General features: G+C 36.3%; 1 long non-coding RNA gene across 2 annotated transcripts in view; it reads left to right on the top strand.

Moving 5' to 3' along the window:
* Nucleotides 1–263: 263 nt before the first annotated feature.
* The window catches only part of LOC135198647 (uncharacterized), a 148964-nt gene continuing 136079 nt past the window's right edge, over nt 264–13148 (top strand). For both annotated transcript variants that reach the window (XR_010310857.1, XR_010310856.1), the window contains exon 1: nt 264–348. This is a non-coding gene — a long non-coding RNA (uncharacterized LOC135198647). The remainder of the gene's footprint in view (nt 349–13148) is intronic.

The following is a 13148-nucleotide window of genomic DNA, read 5'->3' as shown; positions in this document are numbered from 1 at the left end:
CTCGCGATATGTGGCTACCGTGAAACCGAATGCATCAGCCATCATCCGCGCACAATCCTCCAGCAAACAAAGATGTCTCCCGAAAAAAAAGCAAACCTGTCCCCTAAAGACAAACTGGCCGACGCTTTGCAATGCTTTGTCTTTAGGCCCGGGCGAAGCAACGAGGCCTCACAATTAATATAATAATAATAATGGCGAACAACGGAGCGAGGTGATATTATGGAGGAAACAAAAGCAAAGCGTTTTTATTTTTGCCGCCGACGCTTCGCTGGCATTGTGCTGCTCCTGCAGAGGTCCGGTAAAGTTACCTCCGGGTATTGTTCGTCTTCCGACGGGGCAAGATCAAAGGTAACGTCGTGTCTTTTGCAAAATGAGTCGTTTATTCGCCCTAGTGAGGCGCCTGTTGTTATTTATGTTTATTTACTCTTGCATTTTGAATAGACGAGTGTCTATTTTGGGCGGGATTCCCTTTAGACCCTTTGACAGCTTAGGCACTAGACGCATATACTAATTATATTCATTTTACACCTTATTTCTGTCGGTAGGGCGGCGCCCTAAGGTACGTATAAGCCCCTTTGAATCCTTTCCAATGCACTGCCACGCTGACGGTCCGCCACGGGACGAAATGGCCCTTTGCTGGCACAGAACATGGTCATGGGGCAACCCCCCTTGTCTAACCTAAACCTTAACCAGGCTATACTGTCCCTCCTTCTTAACGAAACGATTTGTTTTTCCTGATTATTTTTTTAAACGTATTTTGATTTATTTTCTTATTTTTTTCTGACGTCCAAACTGGCGTCACACGAGCAGAGGTCATCGATGTTTCCATTTCCAGCTCTTCTTCATCTTAGTAGACATATATTGGCTGTAGGTTTAAGTCTATTGGAGCCATTTCTCCGCCTCCGGATTCTTACCCCTCATTCCTCCTCCTCCTCCACATTCTTCTTACTCCTTCTCCTATTCATTCTTCTTCCTCCTCCTCCTCCTCCACATTCCTTCTCCTCTTCTGACACGTTCCTCCTCTTCTTAAACATTCGTCTCCTTCCTCCTCCTCCACCTCTTCATCCTCTTCCCTTTAGACCCAGGCAAGTCGTCTATCGGAGGTGGGTAACGTCTTCCCTCCTCCTCCTCCTCTCCTCTTCCCTCCTCCTCCTCCTTCCCTATTCCTCCTCCTGATCCTCCGCCTCCTCCTCCTCCTCCTCCTCCTCCTCCTCCTCCTCTCCTCCTCCTCCTCCTCCTCCTCCTCCTCTGAAAATTCGGCATCTGGCACACGGGGGGAGCACACCACCACCACTGGGAGAAAACGAGCCGCTCTAAATGCTCAGCCAGTTATAATTAAGATCTTTTTGGTCAACCTCATCTCCGACCGAGGATCGCATAGACTAAATGCTACATACTCCAGCGGGAAGGAGACCTAGGTAGTGATTACGATGAGGGCGTAAATATGTATATTCGCTCGGTTTAGGGCTGCTGAACGCGACTGGGTGAGATATATATAATATATATATATATATATATAATATATATATATATATATATATATATATATGTCTTATTATATGCACTCGTACGAAATTTGGATTAGCGAAGGCATTGCAAATTATCTCAATGTTCTGTTAACCTGAACTGTAAATAATAAAAAAAACACAAGCTTTGTTTATCGTATGTATCTTATTCTCTCAGAGAATATACATTTGTAATGCAAAAAAACATGGAAATATTGTCGAATACCTGTGACAAAAAAGCCGTGCAAAACGAAATTTTATATATTATATATATATATATATATATATATATATATATATATATATATAAATTTCGTTTTGCACGGCTTTTTTGTCACAGGTATTCGACAATATTTCCATGTTTTTTTTTTTCATTACAAATGATATATTCTCTGAGAGAATATGAGACATAAGATAAACAGCTTGATTTTTTATTTACAGTTTAGGTTAACAGAACATATAGATAATTTGCAATGCCTTGCTTAATCAAAATTCATACGAGTGCATTATATATATATATATATATATATATATATATATATATATATATATATATATATATATAGTATACATTTTAGGAAAACTTTTGTATGGTCAATCAAGTTTTCTTCGGGTTAAGAAGAGATGGCAGACTTGACGATTTATATGACAAATATCAACATTTATCATCTCAGCCATTTTTCTGGCGTGTTCGTTTATTCTGGACGCCGTTAATTTGGCTCATTTAAAATTAATTAAGTTTTGTTATGCCTATATTCAATCAGCCAGCTTCGAAGGACTTTGCTCTTGCTGAAAGGTAGACGGGAACTAGACCTACAGGGAACTTTTGTCAAGGAATAAACGGGAACTTTTAGACAAGAGGGAACTTTCGTCAGCGGATAGACGGGAACTAGACATAGGAAACTTTGAAAATATATACACAGGCACTAGGCTTTGGGAATCCTTTTCGAGGAATAGACGGGTACAGATCCAGCGAAATTTTTCGAGGGATAGATTGGAACTAGACCTAGGGAACCTTTTTCAAAGGATAAATGAAAACTAGGCCTAGGGAACCTTTCCAAGGGACAGATGGGAACCAGATCTAGGGAACCTTTTTCAAGGGATAGATGGGAACTAGACCTAGGGAACCTTTTCAAGGGATAAACGGGAATTAGACTGTGGAGCCTTTGCCTTAGATAGACGGGAACTAGACCTAGGGAACCTTTTCTGTAGATAGACAGGAACTAGACTTTGGGAATCTTTTCTATAGATGAACGGGAATTAGATCGAAGGAATCTTTTTTATAGATAGACAGGAACTAGACCTAGGAAACCTTTTCTATAGATAGACAGAACTAGACCTAAGGAACCTTTTCAAGGGATTAGACAGGAACTAGACCTAGGGAACCTTATCCATAGATAGACGGGAACTAGACCTAGGGAACCTTTTCCATAGATAGACGGGAACTAGACCTAGAGAACCTTTTCCATAGATAGACAGGAGCTAGGCCTAGGGACCTGATTGAGGGTTAGACCTACACTAGGCCTAGGGAACGTCCTTCAGTGTTCGACAGAGATTAGAAATAGGGAACCTGTTCAAGAGTATAAACGGGAAATAGACGTAGGTAGCATCTTCATTGCATAGACGGATATTTGAGGGAACATCGAACTGCACATATAGTGGAAGCCCTTCCTAGGATAGACAGGAACCTCGTCGTAGGGGGTTAGGGTGGGGGAAAAGGCTGGGGGGAGGGTTGGAAGGCAGCAGGAACTATTATTATAGACCCAGCGAACACATCTCTTTAATCTGTTCTCTTTAGCTCTCGCTCATGAAGAAGCAAAAATACTCGTATTCCTCCTAGTACGTGCTTATCGAAAACCGGTGTTGTGGGAACCGATCGGAAAAAGCGGACACTGGCTTGCTCGTAAGAATTGCATGTTTTTTTTTCCTAGTCTCTCTCTCTCTCTCTCGTCTTGACCTGCCGTAATCATATATATAATATATATATATATATATATATATATATATATATATACATACATACATACACACACAATATGAGTGTTTGTATATTTGTGCTTTATACATATATCTTTCATATTCGTTATACAAATAAATACATACACATACACACCAGATATATATATATGTATATTATATATATATATATATATGTATATGTATATATATACATATATATATATATATATATATACATACATTATTCTCAGTGAGATAGTGCTTACCATACTATACACAAAGTCACTTGGAATTCGATCTATAAGCATTCTAGTATAATAATTCAAGATTGAAGGTATATCCACTTCAAAAGTGATTAATGTTTTAAAGTAATCATTGAAAAATGTATATATCCACCTAGATATACCTAAAGCGGATTCGTCGACTTTATTAATTCGTAATTTGCAGGAATTCAAATGAGCCACGAAGCAGGCAGGCCTCTCTCTCTACTCAGGCTCTCTCTCTCTCTCTCGTCTCTCTCTCTCTCTCTCGTCTCTCTCTCTCTCTACTCTCTCTATATATATATATATATATATATATATAGTATATATATATATATATATATATATATATATATATATATATATATATATATATAAATATACTGTGGACCGTGTGTGAGAGAGAGAGAGAGAGAGATTTGAATTACTCCACCGTCCCCGCTGTGGTTGTCATAATAGCGAGAATTCAATCAGGCCGATCGGAAAAGAATGACTCAGCGCTTTCTGGAAAGATGTCTCTGACCGTCTTTGGTGTGGGTGGGTGGTAACAAGGAGAGAGAGAGAGAGATAGGACTTGTTAACCCATAGCAGGAGCGATTTGTGGTGTAATGCGGTGTTATTAACCAATATCTCGCTCTTTGATTAGAAACTTTATATGTGCTCTACGATCATCGCATTGGTGCTCTGCTTGCCTGGGGGGGAGGGGGTCCTGCCCTTCCTTCCTCCCTCCTCCTTCTCCACCACCAAAGTGGGGGGGATTTGTTGTTGTGGGTGGGGAGGGGGCGCTGGGGATGTGGTTAGGAGTGGAAGGGGTCTCCTTGTAAAGTTTCTGACAAAAATCTGCTTCGCGGGAGATAGAATGCGTTCTTGTACTAAGACCACGATCATTGCTGCGGTGGTGAGGGGGGAGGATATTCCCCCTCCTCTCCCTTCCCTTCCACATCAAGGGGGTGTGGCTGTTGCTGTAGGGGGGAGGTCGGGGAAGGCTGGGGATGGATTTAGGGGGAGGGGAAAGCTTGTAATAATTTCTGACAGAAATCTGGTTAGCAAGAGATGGATGCGTTCTCATAGATGCTGCGATTACCGCTGTGGTGGTGGGGGGATGGTTCCTTCCCCCATTCCCCCTCCACCACCATGGGGGGGTGTTGGTGTTGGGGGTGGGTGCTGGGGATGGTGTTTAGGGCGTGGGGACGGGAAGGGGTCTACTTGTAAAAGTTTCTGACTGAAATCTGGTTCGCGAGAGATGGATGCGTTCTTATAGATACTGCGATTACCGCAGTGGTCTTTGTGGGGGGGGGGGGGGGTGTGTGGGAAGGGGTGGGGTTGGCCCTTTCCCCCTCCACCACCAAGGGTGGGGTTGGTTGCTGGGGATGGAGTTTTGGGGAAGGGGTCTACTTGTAAAAATTTCTGACAGAAATCTGTGCAGGAATGTGGCCCCCTTTTTCACTCGATTTTTGGAGAAACGTCAACAATAGCGTTCTCACGCCAGTTTCGATTTGGCTGGTAGTTTTATGTGAAGTTTTATCATCTTAATGAAGAGATGTTGGATTTAAATCTTTATCTAATGTGGCCCTATTTCAAGAGATGTGTAGGTTGTCAGCTTGGGTCAAGACCCAGAGAAGACTGCTGGACCTTGACCTAGGCTGACAACCTACGCATCTTTTGAAAAAGGGCTGAGTTCCTCATTGGACGAGTGGATTTCGCGCTCGGCTACCAACCCGATGGTCCGAAGTTCGATTCTCGGCTCGACCAACGCGGAACCAGAGAAATTTATTTCTGGTGATAGAAATTCATTTCTCGATATAATGTGGTCCGCATACCACAATAAGCTGTAGTTACCGTTGCTAGGTGACCAATTGGTTCCTAGCCACGTAAAAATATCTAATCCTTCGGGCCAGCCCTAGGAGAGCTGTTAATTAATAAGCTCAGTGGTCTGGTTAAACTAAGATATACTTAACTTTGAAAAGGGTCCACAGATAAGACCTCAAAGTACTCGAGTGTTGAGTAAAATACAATGTAAATACTTATAAGTAAACACGTTATTCACAGGAATTTTGTGGGTTTCTTTTTTCAATAATAATAATAATGAACCAAACAAAAACTTCTTTCAGTTTTCTTATGAAGATTGAAAAAGAAACCCACAAAATTATTGTGTATAACGTGTTTACTTATAAGTAAAATAAAATTTAAATACTTATAAGTAAACACGTTATACACATTAATTTTGTGGGTTTCTTTTTCACTAATAATTATAATAATACGTATATATTTCCTAATATCTCAACCATTCTTCAAATTCAGTCGCTAAATACCATTCTGGCCGACCACAAGTCCAACAACTATTACTGCCATTGTAACAACTTAAATTATTATTATATATATATATATATATATATATATATATATATATATATATATATATATATATATATATTATATTTTAATAATAGTAATAATGGTAATACGTATTTCCTAATATGTTAACCAGTCATCCATTTCAGTCGCTAAATACCATTCTGGCCTACCACAAGTCCAACAACTATTACTGCTATTATAACAACTTTAAAAAAAGTAACAAATTAAAAAAAAATCGAAAAAAAATCCATGACTGCATGTACACCACAACCATTCACCGGAAGATTAAAAAAAAAATAAAAAATGAAAAAATAAAAAATTCAGGCGGAAGTTCGGCCAAACGGAAGTCATGAACTAAATTGGGGTTGGGGTGGAGGGGGGGGGGGAGGGGGAGGAGGAGACTTCTGGACGCGTCACTGCTTTCGGTTTTAGGGGGATCCAGTCAAGTCCATTACAGGACTATAAAAAAAAAAAAAAAAAACAAAAAAAAAAAAAAAAAAAATTAACGTTTACGGAACGAGAGACGTTCCTTTTAAGGACGATATGTAACCAAAAGTGTCCTCAGCTTTGTTTGCTTCAGCAGTTTAGAAGGTTTTTCTTTATTATTATTATTATTATTATTATTATTATTTTTTATTATTATTTTATTATAAAAAATCCACAATTATATATTGAAGTATATTACTGTTTCTTTTACATAGTAATATACTTTAATATATAATTGCGGATTTTTATAACAGACTGTTTCTTCACGAGACTGTGAATTTCTTTATTATTATTATTATTATTATTATTATTATTAAGATGAATCCCGTTCATATGGAACAAGCCCACCTAAGACTTGAAATTCAAGCTTCTTAAGAATATATTATTATTATAATTATTAATATTATTATTATTATTAAGATGGACCGTATTCCCGTTGAATAAGCCCACTACAGGGGGCATTGACTTGATATTCCCCCAAAAATATTATGGATCATGTCAAGATTACCAAACCCACTATTTTTCAAGACAATATCATACCACTTTGATTTATATATGTATGTATATTATATATACGTATATGTTTTATATATATAAATCAAACTGGTATGATATTGTCTTGAAAAATAGTGGATTCGCTAATCGTGAAGTGATCCAATATTATTATTATTATTATTATTATTATTATTATTATTATTATTATTATTATTATATGCAAAGAACGATCTCACCTTTTGTACGGAAGCTGAAATCAGCTGATCATAATGTATTTGTTCTCTTTGAGAACCGTCCAGCATTCCAGGATGCTCCTTCCAGAATTTTCACTGGCTCTCGTCGGTAAAGCTAATTATTTTCACTCTGGCATAAATGAATAAAAAATAAGACAGAATGGCGTTGTTACAGCATTCCATAATGGCCTTCCAGATTTTTCACTGGAATACATAAAACAAAAAAAGACAGAATGATGTTGTACTAGCATTCCATAATGATCTTCCAGATTTTTAAATCTGGAATAAAAAAAAGACAGAATGGTGTTGTTCCAGCATTCCATAATGGCCTTACAGATTTTTCACTCTGGAATATAAAAAAAACGACAGAATGGGGTTCCAGCGTTCCATAATGGTCTTCCAGATTTTTCACTCTGGAATAAATAAAAAAAAGACAGAATGGTGTTGTTTCAGCATTCCATAATGACTTTCCAGATTTTTCACTCGGGAAGAAATAAAAAAAAGAAGAATGGCTTTGTTCCAGCATTTCATAATGGTCTTCCAGATTTTTCACTGGCTGTCGTCGGTAAGAAAAACGATTATTTTAACTCGAGAATAACAAAAAAATAAACAAAAAAACAAGAGTAGCTTATCTTAAACAGAAACAAGGAGAGACGTGAGTTGCGGGATTTTGCAGAGGGGAGAGAGTTATCTTAACTCGAGGAGAGAGAGAGAGAGAGAGAGATATAACAGATTTTGAAGTAAGTTATCCTTAAAAGAAATCAGGAAAGCCTTTAGGGGGGTTTGGGGGCGGGGGTTCACGGAGCCGCAGAGCGAATAAGACCTTGGGAATCGCGCAGAAAAGCTCAGGAGACGAGAATCAGCTGATCGAATGTCCGCCTCACGCGAAACGTCAAATGACGTCACGGCCATCCATTCATTCATTCGTTCGTTCGGGAATTTTCCCCCTCATTCATTCAGGAGTTTCGAAGTTTCGCACTCGTTCTGAAATTGGCCTTAACTACTGCAAGACCAAACCCGTCTTCCCTCCCCCCACCAAAAAATATCCCCAATAATAATAATTATTGTAATTATAATCCAAAGCAACGGGAATCATTAAAATATTTCCAAGGAATGAGAAAAATACGCTTATATTACTAGCAAAGTCCGTCAGAGTATATCATTATTATTATTATTATTATTATTATTATTATTATTATTATTATTATTATTATTATTATTATTATTATTATTGAATAAGACGAACCCCATTCTTATGGATCAGGGCCACCAGAGGGGCCACTGACTTGAAATTCAAGCGTCCCAAGAGTATATTATTATTATTATTATTATTATTATTATTATTATTATATTTATTATTATTATTATTGGAGAAACAAATCCACAGTTATGTAAATGTACATATATTTCAGTTTAAAAACAGCAAATATAGCTTTCGGGAATCTGTTCGGTTCCGCTTATCAATCTATTATTATTATTGCCGACCGTAAGTCTAAAAAAGGAAGAAAATCGCAAGTAAAAAATAATTATAATAATATCCCAAAGCAACGGGAATAATATATCTAAATATTTCAAAGAAGCGAGAGAAAAAAGACGCTTAGAATAACAGCAAAGTCCGTCGGGCCAGGGCAGCTTGAAGACGCAGCCGAGGAATGCACCTTTAACTTGGAGACGAAAAAAAAAGGAGAAGGATTCTTTTCGATCAAGAAGTTATCGCGAAGTCTTCTTCTTTCTTTCTTTCTTTCTTAAAGTTTTGGAAGAAGAAGAAGTTGATATGTTTTCTTTTTCTCGGGGAGACTAGAGACGACCTTTAAAGAGATTCTTTTGATATATATTATATTATGTTTTATTATATATGATATATAATATTTTATATATATTATTATATATATATGTGTATAATATATATATATATATATATATATGTAATATAATAATATATATATCAGCAAAAACCACAGGGAAAATTTGAAAAAAGAAAAGACAGAGGGCCAAGTACTTTCGTGTATTTTCCCTGTGGCTTCTGCTGGTAAACAAAATAACGTGCTTAATTTTGTGATTTCATAGTATATTATATATAATATAGAGATATATATATCTATATTATTATTAATATATATATATTATTGATAGAAGGAGCCCATGAAAACGCCAAAAATATAGAAGAAAGGGACTACTATATTTCAAAGGGACCAAACTCTCCTCTCTCTCTCTCTCTCTCTCTCTCTCTCTCTCTCTCTCTCTCTCTCTCTCTCTCTCTCTCTCTCTCTCTCTCTCTCTCCAGGCAGGTGACGAAGGGGAATAATTACGGGAAGTATAGTGTTGACTGTCGACATTTTGTTTGAATAGAATAGATTTCACAGTAAAATATAAATAAATAAATAAATATATATACATACATATATATATATATATATATATATATATATATATATATATATATAATATATATACATATATCTAATTTATATACATATATATAATACATATATATATATATATATATATATATATAGGTATGTATATATATATTAAGCTACATATGTCCTTAATATCCAATTCGCTCTACCTCGGAACTGATATATTTCATATATGTCAACAGATATGATAATACATTTATTCCGGTGGTGGGAGCGAATTAGATATTAAAAAGACATTTGTAGCTTAATGCTTGTATATATGAATCATTTGTGATGTGGTAAGATTCATGTATATGTGTATATATATATATATATATATATATATATATATATATATATATATATATATAACTCGCGAATGAGTCATATCGAAAAATAAATCATCACCCCTCCCCGCAAAAATAAAAAGAGAGACTTACTCTCGAGTTCATGATTTCACTGATTTTACAGCAGCAAGGAGGGAGGAAGGGACTCTCTGTGGTCGTCCCACCTGTTAACAAAACCGCTGTTCTCTCCACGGAAAAGCACAGGTGTCATCACACACATAAAAAAAAACAATTAGTAGGTAATCGTTTTTGTAACCAACTTCGCATTTGCTATATTTGATTAACAGGCACAAGTGTGATTTCGTGACAGTATATTTACGTATGTATGTATATATAAATATACATGTATAACTGAATCACGAAAGTTAGGAACGTGATAAATCCAAAGGAAATAAACGACGGAGTATCCGCGAGACCTTTCGACGTTCAAATGTCTTTTACGAAGCAGAACTGCTTAATGGCATATATCTTTATTTATAAATATACATAGATTTATGTATAGTAAATATATATTAAATATATATAGATATATATATATATATATATAATATATATATTTCCATATATATAAGATATCATATATGATATATATATATATAAATATATATATTTATAATGTTTGTGTATATATATATATATATATATATATATATATATATATATATATATATATATATTTGTTTATTTATTTCAAACACACTCGTGACTGAAGTATGAATGGTTTAGAGCAGAAAGCAAATTTTATATCCACAACTAACAAAAATAAATAAATAAAAACACACACACACACACAGGTGATTAAGGAAAACATTAACAGCGGACGAATTGTGGTTGTATTATCAAAAGTGGTATACAGCGGCTACAATAGTTGCAACGCCTCAGCGGCGTAGTTGGTATGGTATTAGCGTTCCACCTCGCTGGTCGCGGGTTCGATTCTCGGCCATTCCGTTGAGGAGTGAGAGATGTGTATTTCTGGTGATAGAAGTTCACTCTCGACGTGGTTCGAAGTCACGTAAAGCCGTTGGTCCCGTTGCTGAATAACCACTGGTTCCATGCAGCGTAAAAGCACCATACAAACAAACTTACAAAACATTTTTCCTTCGTGAGTCAAGATATGTTCATGCATCTCATTGGCAATTGTTGTAGCATTGCATTGATTGATTTTGGGTTCATGTGACATTTGGCGTCGCAGTTGTCCAAGGTCATTGTGGGGTCCCCCCAAAATGGAAGTTATTCTTCTTGTGTCGAATATATTGTGGTGTGGCTATATACTATATGCATATATACGTATATGTGTGATTACTATATATATATATATATATAATATATATATATATATATACAGGTAAAAGATCTAGTGCCCCGCCCAACACCCCTGTGAAAAATAACCCTCTTCCCCCACCCCCACCCACCCTACCCCACCCTACCCGACCCCACCTCACCTCCACCAACCCCCCCCCCCTTCAGTCGCTCTTTCGTGGCATTTATATACATATATAACAAAATTTCCATTTATATAAAAATCTAAATAAAAACAAAACGCATCGCTTACTCATTCAAAAGATCAACGCTGCCAGACCTGTGAATATTCGTCAATAATTCCAAATCGTATTATGGACTTTCCACGAGGCAAGAGATCAAAGTTTTGCCAGCGTTGATATGCGATTGTGTATTTATGTGTGCGTGTTTCTGTGTGTATGTATGTGCGTATGTACGTATGTTTGACTGCGAGGATTTGACGCAGGTAAGCTGCTCTGGGCTCTGAAAATAAATCGTCAGAGTGAGAGAAAGAGAGACTACGAAATTCGATATTATTTTCATGAATTCTTTCCTCCGCTAGGTGTGTGGGGTGGGGTGGAATTGTTGGTGAGGTGTGATGTGGACCAGATAGGTTGTGGGGTTCGTTGGGCGGTTACCGTAAGGCTGGGGTATGGAGTCAATCTCCACTAGGCTTTGAAGGTGACAAAATGCTGTATTGTTCAAATTGTGATTCTGTATCACCGTCTTGTGCGCCAAATAGTTTATTCTTATATATATATATATTAAGATATAATATTTATATATATATATATTTAATATATTATAATATTTATATATATATATATATATAGGGGTAATTATATTAATTATATATATATATTATAATTAAAATTATTAAAAATTAAATTAATATATATATATAATATTTTAATATTATATATTATATTTATATATATATATATATATGGGTTAATATTTGTATTCGTACCGACATCTTCTCTGCTGTTTCGAAGATAGTACAAGTGTCCATTAAAGAGATATATATATATATATATATATATATATATATATATATATATATATATATATATATATATACATACATACATACATACATACATACACACACACACACACACACACACATATATATATATATATATATATTAATATTTGTATTCGTACAGATATCTTCTCCGCTGTGTTGAACATAGTACTAGCGTCCATTAAAGAGTTGAATCCTGACCTGCATGGTGGCTTCGTACGATCTCCATGCCACCTCCTAAATTATTATATTTTCAACCTCCGTAAGGCATTCCCACCATTACCCATATAGTCCGCGACACTTTGATGACCAGGCTCATCATTATGAATCATTAGATTCATCGTTCCATTATAATCTTTTGTTTCGTGTTACAGTAACTCCGAGAAGTACTTTAGACATAGTCCTAGTTTGGTTGGAGTTTCTGTATTGCATTGCAACAATACAACTCGGACGTTGTCTTCTGGTTGACGAGGAGAGGTACTATGGACCCTTTTCATAGACCTAGTTTGGTTGGAGTTTGTGAATTCCAGTGCAAAATGGTAATATAATTCCCTTCAAGTTAAATTCTCAGACGTTTGGTAGAATGGTCACGTGGAAAAATGTCGATCTCTTAAGTGGTATAGACCTATGTGTTACTACTGTTTGACAAGGCTTGGTGTTTGGTCCTGCAATTCAGTATTTGGGATACGATCTAGCTCCACATCATCTAATGTCCAGCTTCTGATATCACTGTAATTGTGACGCCAGGTAATGAGGCAGAAAAATTAATCACTTCTGCAGTAGACCTGCATATGGTACTATTTG

Source organism: Macrobrachium nipponense, chromosome 22 (assembly GCF_015104395.2).
Source record: "Macrobrachium nipponense isolate FS-2020 chromosome 22, ASM1510439v2, whole genome shotgun sequence".
Taxonomy (NCBI): domain Eukaryota; kingdom Metazoa; phylum Arthropoda; class Malacostraca; order Decapoda; family Palaemonidae; genus Macrobrachium; species Macrobrachium nipponense.
The sequence above is the reverse complement of the archived record's forward strand: the minus strand, read 5'-3'. Positions and strand labels throughout refer to the sequence as shown.